Source organism: Petromyzon marinus, chromosome 27 (genome assembly GCF_048934315.1).
Source record: "Petromyzon marinus isolate PM22_M1 ecotype Great Lakes invasive population chromosome 27, UKy_Petmar_22M1.pri1.0, whole genome shotgun sequence".
Classification (NCBI taxonomy): Eukaryota; Metazoa; Chordata; class Hyperoartia; order Petromyzontiformes; family Petromyzontidae; genus Petromyzon; species Petromyzon marinus.
In genome coordinates, this window is record NC_133693.1 from 908,601 (window position 1) to 928,452 (window position 19,852).

General features: G+C 49.5%; 1 long non-coding RNA gene across 3 annotated transcripts; it reads left to right on the forward strand.

Annotated features, from left to right (window-relative positions):
* The first annotated feature begins 396 nt into the window (after positions 1-396).
* Positions 397-17,590, forward strand: LOC116946678 (uncharacterized). Of its 3 annotated transcripts, XR_004403594.2 has the most exons (7): positions 397-833; positions 2,920-5,251; positions 7,933-8,052; positions 9,391-9,460; positions 12,760-12,970; positions 13,995-14,242; positions 14,637-17,590. It is a non-coding gene; the product is annotated as an uncharacterized LOC116946678 (long non-coding RNA). The 3 variants fall into 3 exon arrangements; XR_004403595.2 differs by lacking the exon at positions 12,760-12,970; XR_012945439.1 differs by lacking the exon at positions 2,920-5,251 and having other exon boundaries at positions 751-833.
* The last annotated feature ends 2,262 nt before the right edge of the window (positions 17,591-19,852 follow it).

Consider the following 19,852-nt stretch of genomic DNA (forward strand, 5'->3'; position numbering starts at 1 on the left):
TCCTAGCCACCGCGGCGAGATGAAGCGAGCATGCTCTCAAGCAGAGACTGATCATTAATGGCACAGCGTTCCGGACTGATGCGGCTGAAATGAAGCACCGAGTCTTTTGCCAGCCAGCTCTGGCGAACTTTGCTCTGATCGTTAAATGATGGCAGAAACATGAAATACTTTCACAGCAGTAAAGCTGAGTTCACCACAACAGTGAGACGGCAGTTTGCGTGTGTTGAGGTAAAGTGCAGGAATGTCCACCTCTTCCAACACGTCTGGTGAATCTGGAAGAGTAGGCCAAATACCATGTCGTGTTGTCTCGAGCCGAGGTCCTTCCCCCAGTAGTGGCGCAAGAAAGCAAATGCAGGGCTGCGCCTTTACCTCTACTTGTTCAGGATATTTGGGGAATGTTTTGTCGGGTACGTACACATACAAGCCACGCACTGCTTGGAATGTTTCTTTTAGTTCATTTAACGATGCCTAATTTATTTAAGAAAAAAAACAAAGTCTTCAAAACGCGTTTTTTGTCAACGGTGAGACTTTCGAAACGCACGCAAACTTTTGCGACGAGACTCTCATTCTGTGTGAGGCGGCGCGCCCTCGACGGTCGTTTCAATCGGTGGCGTTGGAGCGGCGCACGCGACGCAGACGGTGGCATTGTCGCGGGCAGGCGGGCGGGCGGGCGGGCGGCCACGGTGTTTGCAGTGAGCCGGGCGGAGCGCCACAGCGCTGCGCTTGAGCGACGCGCAGGGGCGATCCGGGGATAGACGGGGTCACACGGGCACACGGCCGCGCGTGAGAATTGTTGGTGGCACGGTGAAAACAACGCATCACGTGACTTGGAGGTAAAGACGGGGTGGGGGGGGAACGTGAGGTAGCAGGGTTACGCGCAGACGCAACACGTGGGAACACGGGGTCCTAGCCGTGGCAGTCGTCGCTCGTTTTCGTGGGCGCAAGCGCCTCGGGAAGATAACATGTTGTTCTTGCCGGTATAGGTGGCGGGTAGCGTGTCCGCCCAGGCCTCTGATGACCGCGCGCCGCTGCACAGAGACGCGCCGTGTTCTGCGCGAGCTGAGAATAGCTCAGCGTGGCTCCTTCACCGCGTCCTTCAGCCGGTCGAGACGGTCGGAATGGTCGTTTAGCGGAGCCTCGCTGTTTATCGCCGGCATACTGCGACGTGTAATTTTGACAGCTCGTAAGTGTTGTTGCTTTTTTAGCGGCGCTTCAGTACCAGGCGCCGTCCACTGGCAGTGAATGCGACGATAACTTCTAAACGCAGTGTTTACAATCCTCCATGCTCCGCCATGTGATCTGGTCTCTTCTTCGGCGAACTTACGGGCATTGTTCGTCCGAACCGGTCACGTCGGCTCAGCAGCAGAGCGAGCGGTTCGCAATAAAGAAAAAAGTTGCGAGTTCAAAACCGGGATCGGGGGTTGACTCAGCCAATCGTCCCTTCGAAGTCAACAACATGAGCACGGCACAACGCGGTGGGAAAATCAACAGTGGCTGTCTTATGGACAGACGCGCCCCCTTCAGTGGAATGTGGAATTTCCACCACTGGCTCAGGGCTGTAAACTGGAGAAGAGTACTGCATCAATAAAACAATTGCCGAGTTATGACTCTGACATTTATCCGGTTGTTCATGTGACAGTGATCTCGCACATTCTTCTGTGCTCGACCGAGCAATTATCTGCATATTTCTCTTCGCTCTGGGTTCTTGTCACAACACGAAAGGGGAAACTGAGACCTTGAGAGGAATTTGCAGGGCTCTCGATGCGGACAGAATGATCATTGCTCCTGAAAAGCAAAAAATACTCAACGAGTCGCTGTCATTACCAGATGGCGGATGAATATCAACGTTTTCCGGCGTATAATGGAACTGTTTATGTTGATTGGAAGTTAAGTCTAATGTTTCATTCTGCGTAATGGACAACGGTTCTTTGATTTCGCGTAGCTAATCAATTTCAGGCAATAGGCAGCAGCTGCCCCCCCCCCCTCCCGCACGCCCTGTGCGAGTTTCACCGCTCGCCTTGGGCTCATTGACGCGAGACTTCAACTGCGCGCGACTCTCACTCGGCGCCAATTGCGCGTGGCGTATCGGGTCACAGAGAGACAGAGCGCCCTATGCGTTGTTCGAGCGTACGCCTCTCCACCTGTACGTGTGTGTGTTGAACCTCTTTCGCAGCGTACGCAGCCAACTGTGCTAATCGGAGGTTCCGGGGGAAGCACAACACACCTAAACACAAAGAGCAGTTCTAAAGAGACGAGTTTGTCAATCTAGATGATGATTTACGAGCACATTGCTCCAGTAGCTTCCTAATATCGGAAGGAAGAGCGTTCCAGACGGCCGCAGAAGCGCATCTCAAAGCGCTCGACGCGGCGACCACCATCTTTGTTTCTTTGTTCAATGGCCAGCAACCTCTGCCTATGGCGATTTTTCCGCTATCCCGTGCAACTCTGAAGTGAGGCCGCGCAGTTTTGCACGCAGCAAAAGTTTTTTTTTATATTTGGGGGGGGGGGGGTTCATTTTGTGCCACTGCAATACAAAGTCAATTATTTCTAGAAACAACATTTATTGCATTTACGTACCGTTTACAGTCCTGAGCCAGTGGTGGAAAATCCACATTCCTATGGCAGGGTAAGTGTATCCCAGATAAATGATCAACTCCCAACAAACATTCCAGCTCGCAGCCTCTCCAATTGCGAGCCGCTTGCCCTTCCGCTGAGCCACCTGGCCATACATTTATTATAATAAGTGTACCTGTAATTAAACGACCATCGTTAATGATATATTGACACATTTACATTGACGAAGCATCTCCAACTTGGCCTGTGGCGGACGACGGCCGTCTAAACAGTGGGGTGCGGTGGAGGGGTGGAATTGACAGCAAAGTTTTCCTCTCGCCATGCTGCGCCTCTCTCTGATGCCAGTCACCTCTCGAGAACTCGCCATCACACCGGCCCAGGAGCCTGGCTGCTGCTGCTGTCTAGGAGGCGTGCACACCCAGCCCGTGGGGGAGGTGGGGGCGTGCTCCTCGGCAAGGCTCTGGAGGTGGCCGTGGCACGTTCGGGGGAGGACCGCGAAACCTCTGGGTGGAGCTCGGCGTTCGGGAGGAGAGGCTACAGTGGCTTCTGTCCGCCGCGTATGCCGCTGGCTCCGTGCCCTCGCTGGCCAGCTCCGTTCGTCATATTCAGCTGGCGCTCACGAGCACAACTTAAAGTGAAACTGGATAAGGACTCTTTCTCCATCGCCCCCCACCCCACTCGTTACATAACGGCGCCGCCGTCGTCATCAACAACACGCGGGGTTCATTTCGTGTCCTCTGCTCCCCGCAGTGCCTCATCAGCGGCAGCGGCGGCGGCGGCCAAGCTGCCACGCAGCACCTATCGTGAATGCGCGATGCAGCAATGCACCGAGCCTAGCGCCTGCGCAAAAAAACTGATTTAATCGCTCCGTCTCCCCGGCGGCCGCTCCACTCTGGGACGCGTTACAATTGTCGCCAATTCTTTGTATAAAACAAGACGACTTGTTCACCACGTATTGAAAATTCTACCGTTGTATTAATTATATTACATCGCAGGATTGTGAGAGGTGGTGCCGGCTCGGATAGGCAGGCCTTCATCCAGCAGTGGATTGATCACGGTTGATGAATGAAATCTCCATATTTAACTTGCGGCAATATCAATGTATTAATGTCCAACATAACATAAGCTTTTACAATGGATGGTTTCTAATTTTTGTATGTTAACTATAAACACTAGCCTTATTTTATTTAGTTGTACTATTCGTGGACAATTAGGTGACCTTTTTCGATGATTATTTACAACCGGGCAACGACTCAATTGAGAGGAGAATTCCCTTCTCCAGGAAACTCGCGCGCTTCCCAGATGTGATATTTACGCAACTTGCAAGCGACTCTTCTGTGTGCGTCGTGCACCGCGTATCCGTGGTCACTACGGCATTGAAGCCCCGGTAAGTTTGGGAAGGACATTAGCAAGGTGATTGCGCAAGCTCGCATGATGAACGATTCCTAGAAGGGGATCGATGTAGCATGATTTTGGGCTGGTTTTAGTCGACACGGTGATTGCAATGGGAAAGCTAATTACCTGCCACAGTAAATAAGATCCCAGATGACAAACGGCCTCTCCCCAAGGCTTTCCTTTACGCTGGCATAATCTCCAGCAGTTTCAAGCCCCAGCACACGTGTTTCGTATCTTATCAGAGGCCGGCAACACTGCATCCCCTCTGTGGCTTCGGTCTTCGAATGCGCATCAAAGGGAGTGCTTTCCATGTCCCTGACATCACATGGCGGCGCGACGCTGCCGTGAAAAATCAATTGACTCGTCCAGACGTGGGAATGCCTCATCCCTCAGAACGGACGCACGTTGAGGCTGGTTGCGAAGATCTATCAGAGGTGGTCACATTCGCATTTGCAAACGGGAGCAAGGCACACAGATGCGATATTTAGAATCAGACTGTGATTGTGGGCAGCCTTCCTGCGGAGCACAAACAGCAGGAAGGAATAACTCCCTCCATGCCTCGCATGCGTGCCATGTGATCACCATATTGTACAGTAGATGCAACGCTCTCAGCCTTGCCCAGCCCACCGGCTCGTGAGATGAATGTGAGGCTACATGCAGAAGGGCCATTGCCCGAAACGTCGCCATATACAGAGATTTGCTTTTAAGGCTACAGTGCTACAGATGGATGTTTCGTTCTTTGTGAGCAGCACGCCATTGCGTGGTGTTACATCTCGTTGTGTCCAGCCTCTCCGTTCGCTTTCACGATATGTGAATGAGACTCGGTTCATTTATACCGAGAAAACAGAACCGCCGGGTAAATGCGTGAGCAGCATCTCGGTTGAACGGCGCTGCGTGTCCCGTTTAAGTGACGGATTTGTTTTGCCAGGATAAGTCGGCACGGGCCCCACTCTGCAGCCCTCTGCTGGGCGAGCGACGAGGACAAATCTTGCTGTGCCTACCGCCGTGTGCTCTTTTTTTCTCTCTCAACGATTTGCCATCACTGGCCTTTATAAATAATTCACGAGCCATGAATTACAACTTGTGCCTCGTAGTCACGTTTATCACGCGTCCTTTCGTCCGGCAGGTTTTGTCGTTTGTCATTGCAAAGCGGCGGCGCTGGTGGTGCAGTGTTTTGTGAAGCGCGCCTGTACACCTGGCAACCTGAGTTCAGTTCTTGGCCACGGCCGAGAGTTCATCTGAACCAACCCCGGCCCCTCTACACCCTAATGGTTGTCCCAAGGTTCGTTTGTATGAGCATTGCGGGGTCATGCTGGCAGTTTTCCACTCCAGTTCTCTGTTACAATATATATTTTTAAAATCGGGCGGAGTGGTGGCTAGCACACTGCGCAATGAACCTGGCAAGCTGAGTTCGATTGCCAGCCATGGCGAGTGACGTGCGATCCAGTTCTGGCCAACCCCTTCCTCAACCTGCACTACCCAGCGTGGTGAAGTATGGCCAAACAACACAGAATGAGGCATTCGTTCAGCAGTGGATGTCAATGACAATTGGCTGCAAAGAAATAGTGTAATGTTATTAATATTCGCGTCACAGAACTGCTGTGGTAATTATCGGTATAGAATGTTCACCGGGGCAGAGGTCACTGGAGCCTATTTGGTTTCGAGAACATTTTGCTCTGGAGGTTTTGAGATCTGGTTCACGTCAGGTCACCAGTTACACACACAGCGGTAAATGAGTGCTGCTATTCTGGTAACATGCAAATCAAAACACTGGAATACACATTGTTCCACCAGGCCTGTGTCGCGTTAAGGCCCCACTTAGCTGTTATGTATTACGCAATGCGGGGGTGAAGAGTTTTCTCTTTTTTTGGAACGACGAGAAGGCATTTGCGGACAAGTCACAGAAGCCAAGTAAAGTTGTTTTGCCAGTACAGCGCGGAGCGCTTGCTTAATTTGGGGCCAAAGTGCGTGCCGAGGGGAGTGAAGTTCAGAGCTGTGCGATGTCGCACCGCGAGGGCATTTCTCCTGGAACGAGCTTTATACTAACCGTGATCCATTTTTAGACAGCGCCACTAAATATGGAGGCATTATTATCGAGAAAACAAGTTCCGTCATTTTGTCTCCAAGCCTCTGCACGTCTCTCTCTCACACACACACACCAATCTGCTACACGCACTCATTCATGCATTCCAAGGCTTCCTCCGCAAGATATGGGGGCCATCACTTTCACAGCGTGAAATCAGCTGTTGAGAAGTGCGACACAGGCGTTAGATTTCAGTGGCGTGTCCATAAATAATCACACTGTTTGACAAAACCTACCATGCTGGAAAGAAATTTCAACAGTGGTCATTGTCACGTGTTTGAGGACACAATCCGTATTCTCTGCATTATGACTCGCAATCGTTCCCTCCCAGTATGTCAAAGCAAAAGCTGGGTCTGTGTCTCGTGATCTGGTCGTAGTACGTGTGTGTGGGTGGGGAATTGTGATGTTTTGTTGTTTGGGTGTTATTGTCCACGGTCCCTAACGTTATGTTAAGCTTCACTAGGAGCTTTAAAGGACCGCGGTCCCTGGGGTTCGGAGCCACTTCTTGGAGTCGTTCAGTAAAGCACTCGTTCATGTTGAAGCTTCTCTGCCTCTGGTCGGATTAAGGAGTGAGTCTGGGGTTGCTCTGGAGGGTCAAGACACAACAACAACGTTAGTGTAGCGGTTAGCGGCGCTGCGCTACGAATCTGGCGGCCCGAATTCGAATTCCGCTCACGGCCAACACCAGTGGCGATTATCGAACTGGTCCTGGGCCTCCCCGAGGTCGACTCAGCCTCAAATGAGTTTCTGGTGCGGTGTGTGAACATCGCCACTGGAGAGACAAAGGCGACCAAGCGTGGTTTTGGCCACCCTCCCTGTCGTGTGTCGTGTCGGTCTTCATAGGTGCTCGCTAACAGCACTTGCCCCAACAGTCTGTAAAGGCTATACGGGGGTTCTTTGTCTTTATGTGTGGGACCAGACTTGTTCACCTCTGCCAAACACAGCCATAGATATTGGGGCGCGTCTTGCTTTTCAGAGCTTATAATCCGGAGAATACAACAAATATTTAGGCAGTCGGTACAATGTCATCATCCTCAGGGTTATACATTGGCTGTCTATAAATAATATATTTTTTCAGATATTTTATTTAAAAAAATAGTTTTCGCCATTCGCTCACTGACAAAACAGAATTAGCGCGTTGTAACTACGCAGGATCAGAGTGCTTATCCTGTCTCGACGCCGCTGTTTATGTTGGAGACGGACCAGACAGGATCCCCTTCCTCTGCTGAAATAACACATTCAGCAACAACACACACAAAATCACACAATGAGACCATCAAAAAAGATGATCTCCATGCAAACATTGACAACAAATGCACTACTGTACCAGGCACTCCCACAACTTTAGGAAACTTCACAATGCAAATATTAAAAGCGTCACGATCACATGTATGGGGTTGTTACTTTCAAAGTCATAATCTACAGTTGAAAGCAACAATGAATACTTCGTCAATAAACCGAGACTGTGGGGCACCGTCGCCATCCGAGCGTGGATGAGAAAGCCGTGCCACGTTGAGACTGTCCGAGCTGGCCGTAGGTTGTCCACCTCGAGAAAGGTGGACGATGTCTGGAACGCGAATGGCGGTCCTGAGTGGTTGACAAAAAAAACCCCAAGCACAGCGCCACCTCCCGATGACACGAGAACGGTTCACCCACTTCTTGCAAGTGTCCACAATGTGCATCCGAAATTATGGAGCTGCTCTGATGACTACGAACCTCACGACCGACTGGAGTGGGGCCTTCATCCAGCAGTGGATTGACAAGTGACCATACATTAGTATTATTCTACGTTGAAATTTGTTGTGCATGTTTGTTTTATTTCACTCACCAGAACGGTGCGCTATTAAGTATGTTCCACATTTATACGTCGTGGGGTTTAGATGGAGCGGAGGTGATGAGCAGGTGGTCGAGGATAATGATGGAGTGACAGCCAAGACGTGGAATGTGACCGAGCTGACGTACCCCGAGGAGATGGAGCGATCAGATCGGCTCGCGTGCAGGTGCGGGGTTAAACCATTACATCACGTGGTCATGAGACACGATGGCAGCTGGGCGAAGCCTTCGTCCAGCAGTGAATTGTCCAAGGCTATTGCTGCTGCTGACCATTATGATATTACTGATCATAGTTTTAATGTTTTCATGATGTTTGTGCCTTGAAAGAGCAGGGGTTACTAAACATCACTGGGCACGAACAGGTTACATTCTGCAACAGACCATTGCTACGTGCACGATGCACTTGCGGACTCTGGCGAATCGAACCTTGGGTTAAACTGGAAAGCAGAACTGGGACGGGGGGTGGGGGCTCGGCAGGTTTGGTACTCGGCAAGCTCGGGGAATGCGGAGAGAACTCGCAATGCATTTCATTTGGGATGTCCGTCGCACTCCGTGCATGTATATATGTTGAACTTCTTTTGCACCGTACGTAGCCAACCGTGCTAATCTGAGGTACGGGGAAGGACGACAAACTAAACACAAAAAGCACTTAGGAAGAAAACGAGTTTTCAATCGAGATGATTCAAAGTGCAAAGCTCCAGTGGCTTCCTAATATGGGAAGGAAGAACGTTCCAGACGGCCGCAGAAGCGCATCTGAAAGCGCGCGATGCGGTGACCACCATCTTTCATAACAAAGGTTTTTGGGTTAGATCGCGTTATTTATAAATGTGTCGTAACCCTCCACCACCCGACACGGCCAAACAGTAAAAAAGTGTCACGTTGACAAAAGACAAAATAATTGACTACTTTAGCCCACCGGTGTGTTGAAGAGTGCATCCACAGCATTTACATTTTGAGTACGACGTTTCGCTGGTAATTACATCCAGCATCATCGGGCAATTCGCCAGAATGGTGAAGCCCTCCACTTGCTCCTGGTCTTAAATAGAGCAGCAGCAGGGTGACGTCATCATTTAACTCATTCAGGTGCAGTTATTTAAGGCGGAGGGGGGGGGTATTGTAATTATATAATTGATTGGTAATCAGTCAATTGTTATGATTAGTAATTAGTTGTAGATTAGTAATTAGTTGTAATGTGTGTTATTGTAATTAGATGCTACGTTAGTAATCAGTTAATTAGTATGTGTTTCCCCTATAAGGAATTGTATAATGTATTATTTAATAATAAGCTTAAATAATAACGTCGTACTCAAAAATTGTAAATGTTGTGGATTCACTCTTCAACACACCGGTGGGCTAAAGTAGTGAACTATTTGTCTGTTGTCAACGTGACACATTTTATACTGTTTGGCCGAGTCGGGTGGAGGAGGGTTACGACACATTTATAAATAACATTGGTCGCAAAAGCCTACGCGTTAAACTGACCACCGTCTTTGTTTGATGGCCAGGAAAAAGCTGCTGCTGCTGCGAGGATGACCGGAGTTGGTGTGATGGCGTATGCTCCTTGAGATCAGCAAGGTATTGTGACACGGGGACACACGCGCACACAGAGACACGCGCGCGCACACACAGACGCGCCGCGTCACCGCTCGTTGCGGGGTACGGACTGCGTGGGGCCCCTCTCCCTGGAAAACGCTGAGAGGTTTCGCAGATGGTGCGCGTGCGCCATGCGCGGGGGCGGCCACGTCAGGAGGGGCGCGCTGCTCTGAGCAAACCGTCTCGGCCAATGGCCGATGGGGCCCTTTGGCTATCCAGAGAGATAGAGAGAGAGAGAGCGGAGGGGGCGAGCGGGGGTGGGGGCAGTGTCGTCGTAAATCATCGAGAGTGTCATTTGAGTGGACTAGCGCCATCGGTCAGGACAGAATGTACAGACGCACAAGATCGCTTTCTTTGAAAAGCGGACACCAGCCAAGAAGTTTCCCCAGCTGCCATTCTGTCCGTGGGTTTCCTGAGGTTTGACTGCCCCTCACATGAACGCACACACGCATACACCTCCGCACACGGTTCACGGGCGTACGTTCGGGACAGCCGTGTGTAACACATTTGGAATTGTGCCTCGCCACGGAGCGCCGGCGCTATTTTCTCGCGCGCTTTATGTATTCTGCAGGGTGCCGCGGGGAGTTCAGTCTGTGACTCAAGTGCCCCGTTATGAAACCGGTGGTGTTTTATTTTCTCTCTCTCTCTCTGAGCGTGGGACGGCAGGGCACACAGGCTTACTTCATGGAATAGTTAGAGCTGCTCACTGTGTGGGAATCAGTCAAGGGAATCCATGCCCTGGGCGTCATGGTGCATACTCATTAATTCGCCAATGCACTTTTGAGTTCGAACAACCAACGAAAGAAACATTGGTACTGTACTTCTCACGAAAAAAATAGACAAACACATTGGCATAATGCGTACATATTTATGAATTTGCTTATTTTCATAATATTCTGTGAAAGTGGCCTCCTCAGATATAACGTGGCATGAAGATACGAATGTTAGTTAACACTTTATGAGACCGCTTTTGTGAACAACATAAACCCAGCAACATCAACAAAACATCTCTAAAGTTAAATAGAGGACCCCATTACCGAGAAATTATTTAAACCTCAAACTACAGACGTGGGTTTCCTGTGGGGTTAATCCTGGTCATATGCAGCACAATCTGAAGGGGACATTTCTGAATGCATTGCATGCAATTGAAGGCAGCGGTGCAGCCCTTCGATGGCCTCATCCCTCCTCTGCTGGAGGAAGAGCCTTCCACAAGGGGGAGCTCGATATTCTGTCCCTAATATTTTTTTCTACACCTGCCAGACATATTTCAGACCGTGGCAGGACCCGCACACAACATGCCAAGTGACAACCCGGGCGGTGAATCTCGCGATGATAAACTCCCACCGTTGTTTTAACTGCTACGCCGGGGGCTCAGAACCCGCCACCTCTGGATTACAAATCGAGTGTGCTAACCATCGCACCCACGGCATCATCATGCCACGCCGTTCTCAACTGACTTCTTCCCTCGTACGCTCAAGTTTCCAAGTCATGGAATGAAGTCAGATACTGTAATGGCTTTGGTCAAAATAACCCCACTACCATTGAGTGTCGGTAAACTGATTTCTCAGTGCGGTGTAATTTACTCTACTGCAGTCACATGCGATACTAAGTTGGACGGTGACGTAATGCCTGAGAGCAATAGACACTCGCTTTAGCGTCTCTCTCTCTTTGCGCGCCGCGATGATGATTTGTGATGGCCATTACGTAAGTGTTCTCCGACGGCCAATTTAAGACATCTGCTCGGACTTTCGCTTGCAGTTTCATTTGGGGCCCGGCTGCACGTTGTGTAGTGGTCGTTGCCAGTGAACGTCACCTTCCCCTCCTGTGTTGGAGCAAGACTAATAAACAATCGCGCTGCAAAGTAACGCGGCCAAACTCCACCTGTCCGCGGTAATGTGGGGGATGGACATCGTGGATTGTATTATACGAAATATGATCTCGGAGTTTAGTTGGCTTTATCCGCAGCAAACAAAAAGTGTTGTAAACCCACGGAGAATAGGATTGATTTGCAGTGCGGTTGAAAAAATCACGGATAATAATATGAAGCTGTTCTTCAATGCGGAATGAGAACACAAAAGCACGGATAATAGGAGTTTTCACAGATGCTCTACGTCCCATAGAGAGGAGCGACAACACTACAGGCAATTATCTTCCCAGGAAAGCTCCAAAGGCTCAACACATCTTGGTTCTTTCGGTAAAGTCACGTAGAATGGAAATAAAATAATCCCTGCAGTCACGAAAGCTTTAACTCGAGGCTCAAAACATGTTTGCATCCTTCAATGGGATGTTTTTCAAATTCCATTAGTGAATGGCATGAGGTCAAACATCCGAATACCCTGGGAAAACCCACACATACGAGGGGATAGCACTCAATACTGCCATCTTCAACACTGCCATCTACCGTGAGATCACGGAAGTTGTGAACCATACTTCACCATTCTGGTGAATGCAAGTTGGTGAAGGGGAGAGCATCGAAGAAAGTTCAGATGTCACTCGCTGTTCATGTCAGCCATGGGCGAAAATCGAACTGGGGCGTCGGGTTCCCAGCGCAGTGCGCGAACCAATGCACCACCCCTCCAGTGCTTAATGAGGTAAAGGTGCAGCCCCGCAACTCCGTCATCGGCTACCTGTGGAGTTCCCCCTGAGTGAACAGATGCGCAGGGAATTAAGAAACGTGTCCAATGTGACAACTTGCGCGCTGGGAGATTTAACCAATGACGTCTGGTGTCGCAAGTCCAGTGTGCGACCCATTACTCTACAGCAGCAGCAGCATTCCTTTCAACTTCATACATTAAACACTGGCAAGTTACCTAGATTATCACCGGAAGTCCTCCAGTGATAATTGTGGCGTGGCCTGAGCTCGTTCTCCCCCGAACCGAATCTTCAGCAAATTCATTTTGTGTTTTTAATGAATCCAGACCAGCCCATACCCGTGGGATGAAATATGCAAATACAGTCATAGCCAGACTGTTATTGTTTTGCTCATTGAAATATTTGACTTGGATAATAAATCTGTTGAAATGGAACATCATGTTTGTCAAGGGTGTCTACGGTAGGTTTGATGGGGGCCCGAGACGCTTCATACATAGGAAGGCCTTTTTCCATTTCATTTAATACGAAATATTAGGGATGCGTTTCGTACAGTCATTCCAACTCTACTCCTAACATGAAAATGTATACCTATATCACTTTTATTAATGCAGAAATCGGAATAAAGAACTTCAATATTAAAACGAAGGACTCGTAATTGATTTAAAACAAAAATGAATGACCTTTTCAAGGAACTCACCAAAAGATCTGGTGCAAGTTGGAACGAGTGGAGGGGGTGATGTGGAGGCGTCGCTGTTCCGCTGCATGGACTCCGTGGTGACGCTGTCGCGGGTGGATGGCGCAGCCTGCCGGGAGCTTTTTCTTCAATTATCTCGCGACGCCTGCCGTAGTGACATTTCAATCACGCGGGAATTCGATTTCGTTCATCGAAAAGTGTCCACGGTTTGTGTTCACCCACTACATGTGCGAGGAGGCAACACTCTAACCATACATAAAGCAACATAACGAGATTCAATCTTCATTTTAAGCTTTCGTGACTGCAGGAATCCATACTTTTTGGTTCTTTCGGTAATGGAACTGCAGTTCCACTGCTGGATTATATTTTTTTCCGCCTGAGGACGACCGCTTGTGTTGCGATCGAAACGTCGTGATATATTTTATTTTATACCTCCGTGACTTTACCGACAGAACCAAAGAGTTTGACGAGATTCGTCCGCACTTTCCTGTACTGGCTTCTCCTGGCGAGCCAGGGTACGGCTCATCCTCGACGCCCATGCGAAGGGAGTTTTGACAACAACATCATCTGTGTGTGATCCACCAACCCTAGCTGCTCTCTACAGAGTGATTGATCACAGGCTGCCACTAGCCAGCACTGCCGGATGGTTAAAAGTTATTTCATTTTTAAGTGTGATATTTTAATGAAAGAGTTCAATTGAGCGAAATTATCAACATGTTATCATCATTGGTACGAATGCACAAAGTGATGTTTTGTATTTTATTACAAATTGACTGATAGCATGTATCAAAGTGCTACGATGTTGCGTAACAACCATTGTTGAGAAAGCACAACTTTTTTTAGGGCCCCCTTTTTAATTTATAAACTACGAGTTAGAGATCAGAGAAAATAGACAAGATTTAGAGAGAAGCGATAACTGTGGACAAAACAGTCGTGAGATGAGATAAGATAGATAAAGATGTGACAGAGATCGAATGGAACGAGAGAGTCGCAGACCATAGACGAGCTCCCCATTCGATGACCAAAGAGAGATGCCGACAAGATAAGGACGAGAGAGATATTTGTTTGGTGGCTCGTGTGTGTCAATTGTCTTGATTTAAATTCCAGGTGATAATTGGGGTATATTTTTATTTATTTATATCGGCTATGAATCCGGCGCACCTTGGGCTGCTTGGGGGGCTGGAGCCCTCGCCTGCTTTGCTTCTGTGTGACCGCCTCCGCCGTTTGCAGGACACAAAGGGGCCACCCTGTCATCAACGGCCACCGCTGTTGTTCCTCGCGAGCCGCGGGCCGGGGGCGGGGGGGGGTGCGAGGCGATGGATATTGCGCAAGGCGGCCGATCTGATGGATGTGTGAGCGGTGCAGACGGCGTACGGAGGGCGCCGTCTCCTGCGGGTCCACGCTGCTGGGAGCACGCCTCGCGGACATGCGCCGCTCTTGGCGACCGGGAGGGGACATCGTGTGCCCCAGTGGTTGTGGTGAGATTTTGAAGATGATTTGCATGTGTGGCGCAGCTTTTGTTTTGTTATCTGTGCGCCATGCGCAAATCGATTGATACGTTTCCAAGCATTTGCTAACACCGCGGCTTTTACATATTAAATTAATTAAAACAATTAACCTGAAAAATCCATGAATATGGAACATCTCATTAGCAACGGTGTCCAGGGTGACATTTTACTTGTGAGGTTGCAAGCAGGTTATAAATATCTCACTCACCTCCTTCATCAATGAGACATCAAAGACAAGTCTCGGTAGTTTGATTGTGGCCATGCAATCCATACGATGGACCGCATCGTAAACCTCCGTATAGTCTGCACACCTTCAATGGAGGGCGAATAGCAAATCGACACGAACTCTCTCTCTCTCCTGTAGCCCTAGCAGACCTCGACATTGGCATTGAGCTCGTGAACAAACTTCTGCCATCGCGCGCAAGAGCGGACTTCGATGGCATCCCATGCAGACGTCGTCCACCGAGACGTGGGCACCCGTCAAGGGGCCACCCTCTCGCCGCGCAGGTCGTGAGCGGGATTCGACCAAACTTCACCAACACATCTCTCCACGTTTGTCTCCTCACACTGTTCGGATTTTGAATCCGCCTCATCGTCTCTTTTCCCAACGTCTTATAACATCGCTCAATTCAAGGCGTGTAAAACGTCTCTTTCATACACCTACATTGGTGCTATTTGTTGCTGGCCGCTTAACATGTTGGGTCCGTGCTCAGCAACCAACTGCGATAAAAAAAGACAACCCCAACTCGATAGAATAAACAACCTGGTGTGGAGTTCAAAAGATGGCTCTACCTTTAGACTGCACTTCTCTGCTTGCACGAGACCGCTCGCTCTCTGTGCGCTGACGGCAACCGTTGTCGATTCCGCGCTAATTCGCATGGACACCGCGGCCGGGGCTGAGCGGCGCAGCGCCCAAGAGCGCGGGCGAGGCGAGCGCAGTGACGGGGACGAAGCCAGCGACGTGCGGCGTGGCGGGCGTCTTTGTGGGTGCCGAGTGTGCTCGCTCGCCCGTCCACGTGCGCGCCATGACCCCGGGCACCCGGCTGGCTGTAACGTCGAGCAAACACGGCAGGCGAATGAGTCCATTTACTGCAGGCTTCCTCCCCCTCTCCCCCCCTGAATTGCCTGACGGACATCGCGTTCCTTGCGGTTGTTGATTTAGTGGTTTGTAAAAACTTGCAACCGCTGTGTTCTTCACAAGGAAAAAAAACCCACCCAGCTTTGATAAAAGTGAAGCAATGAAAGGTGACCTCAAAGGCATTCACACTGCGCCTCTGTGGCCTGCTGTCGTGTCTCAGTGGAATGTGGTGGTGGGTTTGTGTGTGTATGGGGGGGGGGGGGGCATGTATACATACCGTAGTGGAAGCTGGCGATGAGTGTTAGCCTTTTTAGGTTAAATTGGCTGTTATATTCCCAGGACAACTCACTGTCACTATGAACGGTACTATGGTACACCCGTATCGGGCGGTGTGGTGGTACTGTGGTGTTAATGCACTGCTCTGTGATCCATGTAACCAGAGCTCTGTGATCCATGTAACCAGAGTTTGATTGGCAGTGATATTTGAACCGGCCTTGGGCCCTTACCTTAACCAACTTGTAATTGGCCGACAAATAGCCCTCCTTAACCTGCACAACAAGGGGAGGCCCTTGTACAACAGCGGATTAATAAACCGCTGTACATGTGCTCAGTGTTCAGTCCTTTGTCAATAGACTGGTGGATGAGGGCTTCCCTTTGCTGTGTGAGCCATGGGGGCTGGGGGGTTGTTTGACCATACTTCACCACGCTGATCAATGTGGTTTGGTGAAAGCAGGGAGCGTATCGTAGATATGAGAGCATCGAAAAACAGTATGACAATGGACATTTTTGTACTGCTCTCTGCTGATAACCACGGAGCCGCGCAGCCTGTATCACCTGGTATGCATGGACAGGGGTCGGAAACCGAAGTGACAAGAGGAGACATTGTTTTACAATTCGGTAAAACACTCAACGTTTCAAGAGCTACAATGCACGTGGTGAATACGAGACGGTGGTCCCTTAAAAAATATCGTCACGAAGGAGCAGTCCTTCAAGAGCCGCCGCATGCTGCTCTGGTGCCGCAGGTTCGCCGAGCCCCGTGCGTGGAGGTCTCCCACCCAAGCACTGTCCAAGCTCAACGCTGCTGAGCTTCCGAGATCTGATGAGATCACACGCATGCCACGTGGTTTTGACATCGGTTAAGAAGAAGAAGAATAATAATGCCCTGTTTGTTATTATTGCACCATTGATCACACATGAAGTTGTCTGTCAACGTCACATTGCAACAAACCGAATTGCACACTTTCTAAACGAAAATGTTCCGCATTGATGTGATTTTTTCTTCTCCAAAAGTGTTAAATTGCAAGCAAATTAAAGCTGGTTTAAGCTTGTTAAAATACTTCATATCCTCTGCTATGAAGAAGGGACATTTCCAGAAACGTCGTGCTCTGATACATTTATTTTATTGTCGAGCAGTGATACTGAAAGCTGCATTGAGTTTCTCTTAATTTTGTGTTGGTGCAGCACTACTAATGCAGTATAACAATTGTATATACATGTATGTAATATAGGTGCTGATTTAAGCGTTAAGACTCGGGGTGGTACTGCTGCATTTACGTTAATTCTGTTTAAGGGAACTTGATTAAATAAATAAAAAACCTCTACGAAACATCTCAGAATAACAGGCGCGCTAATCTATCATTGTGACGGGCTGACAGTGGTTGACTGACCGCGCCTTGCCTGTTTGTTTAGAACGGTCAGAAGACGGGTCCTGATAAGGGGCCCTGAGAATGTTGTCCCAGTGCGTGTGGTTAAGTGTCAGAGGCCTCTCCGCGCCCGTCCATTGGGAAACGCTTGTTTGTGCCATGGGCTTGCGGCTTCGCGGTTAAGAAAGCAACCCAGAGGTTCGTCGCGCCCCGTTAAAAATACGCTTCTGGGAAACGAGCATCTAAAAAAAACTCGGAGATTTACGGTAGCGTCCAAAAATCAATCTCGCCACGAAAAAGGGGCAACAGCCGAATAAAGTTGCGTGCGATTTTTTGTTGCAAGCAACGGTCAACGGTGGATGCCCATATATTTATTAAATTATGTCCTTCTTCTCGTAGCACGTATGACTCGGTGTGTCAGAACGTGTGCGTGTACAGCGCTGTGGTCATTCCACTGCTGCATGAAGGCCTCCCCGTGCCGTGCGGGTTATCGGGGTTATTAGACCAGACCTAATCACGCTGATCAGTGCATAATTGAGAGCAATGTGCATTTGTCATTTTCTTTGTTATTAAATGCTCATTGTCCTTTTTAGATTATCGCGTAATGTTCCTTGTGGTTTTTTTGCGCTAAATTCCAGTTCTGAAGGCCTCCTCTCTGTAAACTTTCATATTATCATCATTATCATGCATGCATCCCTCTGTGGGCCACATTTGTCCACCACGCAGCGCTGTGGGCTATAACCATCAACGCTGCTGTCATCTTTGGTGGTCGCTCATCAAAGCACTATCCAGGCTCAGCCAACCCTGCGCTGCTTATTTTCCAAATATATCAGATTTGTTGCGTTCCGAGTGAATTGCTCATGGGCTTTGTATATCAATAAAATATACACACATGTTTTAGTACATATGTATAGTTGCACACGGGGCATCTGCAATTATTTCCATCGTCGTGACCACCACCGTCGTGGTAACAAACTCGTTTACTAGTAACACGCCAGCTGGTGTTGGAGAGTCGCGTGTGAGCACTCGAGATGCAGGAATACCAGCGGCGATCTTTTGTTGTTGCCGTCATTTTCGCCCAAGTGTATCCCCGATGTGTCTCTCGGCGTTGTGTCAGAGCAATGCAACCCCCCTCCACCCCCATGTTAGAGATTGGCCCACAGAAGCGGGTATCATAGAGCTACATCTGAGATCCCTTCAAGCGACCTCTGGTCCACACACAGCCGAGGGCAGCACTTCCACACTCACTCTGACGGTGAAACTGACATTTGAAATGAACACAGAACCACATTTTATTTCATTGATTATTTTGTGCACTTTTTGGTGACCGGACTGAGCGCATAAAGTCGCTACATTTGGGGGCTCGGTTTTAATCACGGTCGGCTACCTGGATTCGAGCTCAGGCCCTCCAGGGGGCCAGCTCGGCCCACTGACCTCTGAGCCCACGCGGCCGCTTTTTGCGCACGCAGCGGCAAATTCCCGTAACGCGCCTCACTCGGCCGCTATCGACGATCAGACAGTGCGGTCATCCTAACGTGACAGCAGGCCGGGCGTTGGTGCAGTTGCGTGGTGGATGAGTGGCCGCTGGTGATTAATTCGGAGGATGTGGAAATTTGAGGCCGGCGATGGGGAGGGGGGGGGGGTCCAGCTACTGCTCTGAATGTAATATTGGCGCAGCCCTCTGTTATCAATCCACTGCTGGATAATTGTCCGTCCATGCTACGTGGCTCGCGGTGGTTGTGCGAACATATTTTACGACGCTGGTCAGTGTGGGTTAGTGAAGGGGGAGAGATGGTGGTTCGGGACCGGTTCAGATATCACAACGCCACTCATGTTGGCCGTGTTCCAGAATCGAACCCGAGTCACCAGCTTGGTAGCGCTGTGCGTTAGTCACTGGCACGGCCCCTCCACCCCCGCTCAGTTTAATTTGCGTGGGAAGTTTTTTTGCGTGATAATTTGTTGCATGCATCTCGTTTATTTAATAGACTTTGGTTTAAGAGGGCAACAGGAATTCTGTTTGCAATAGCGTTTTCATTGACTTGCAAGGGAAGTTTATGCAGAGCAGCAGACCCCAGGTTCCGGCTGAGAGCAACTCCTTCACATTCACTGCACGACTGCGGAGTGAATTTCAGGGCGTTGTTACTTTTTTTGTCTTATCCGGTTCCTGTTTTGTTTTTCTTTTGAGACGCCTCGTAACTTCAAGCCCGGCCACCAACGAGAGGGAAAGGATAGACGCGGCGGGGCTGTACGTTGCGTAACGAGCATGGCTTCAGCAAACAGCCACTTTCATCTTTGGTCGACGATCGCTGGAAGAAATATTTACAGAAGTTTGTTTCACGTCGGCTACACCGAGCCGGCCGCATGTAAAACAAAACAAATCCGAGAGAATGTCGAGGTCAAGGTGTGAGGTCCCTCTTCCTGCCGAGTGAAACGTCGAGTGTGGCCACGTGTTTTTTTGGTTTCTCTATGAAGGGAAGTTCGTCACGTCTGCTGGTCTTGGCGGCGGGAAAGTGGCGCTCAGGGAAGCACAATGGAAGGCGCTTGCTTGCTCTAGAGCAGTTTGTTAAATACAATCCTGAAGTTGCATTATTTGCTGCTTAGACGATTGAGTTGTGCTCCGAGCGTTTTATATTTGGCGAAGTTTTTAACTCTTTCCCCCGCTTTCTTCAACGAGTGTTACGTATATCTGGGTGCTACACAGGATCGCTCCTCCCAGCATGCCGTGCCCTCATCTCCACACTGCGTTCACAATGCGCACAGCCTTCGTTCGACGGCCAAGAGGAAAACATAAAAACATGTGCCCGCATTGTTATCCTTATTACAATGAGGCAGCTGTGTATAAAGTACCGGTGTCGTCCT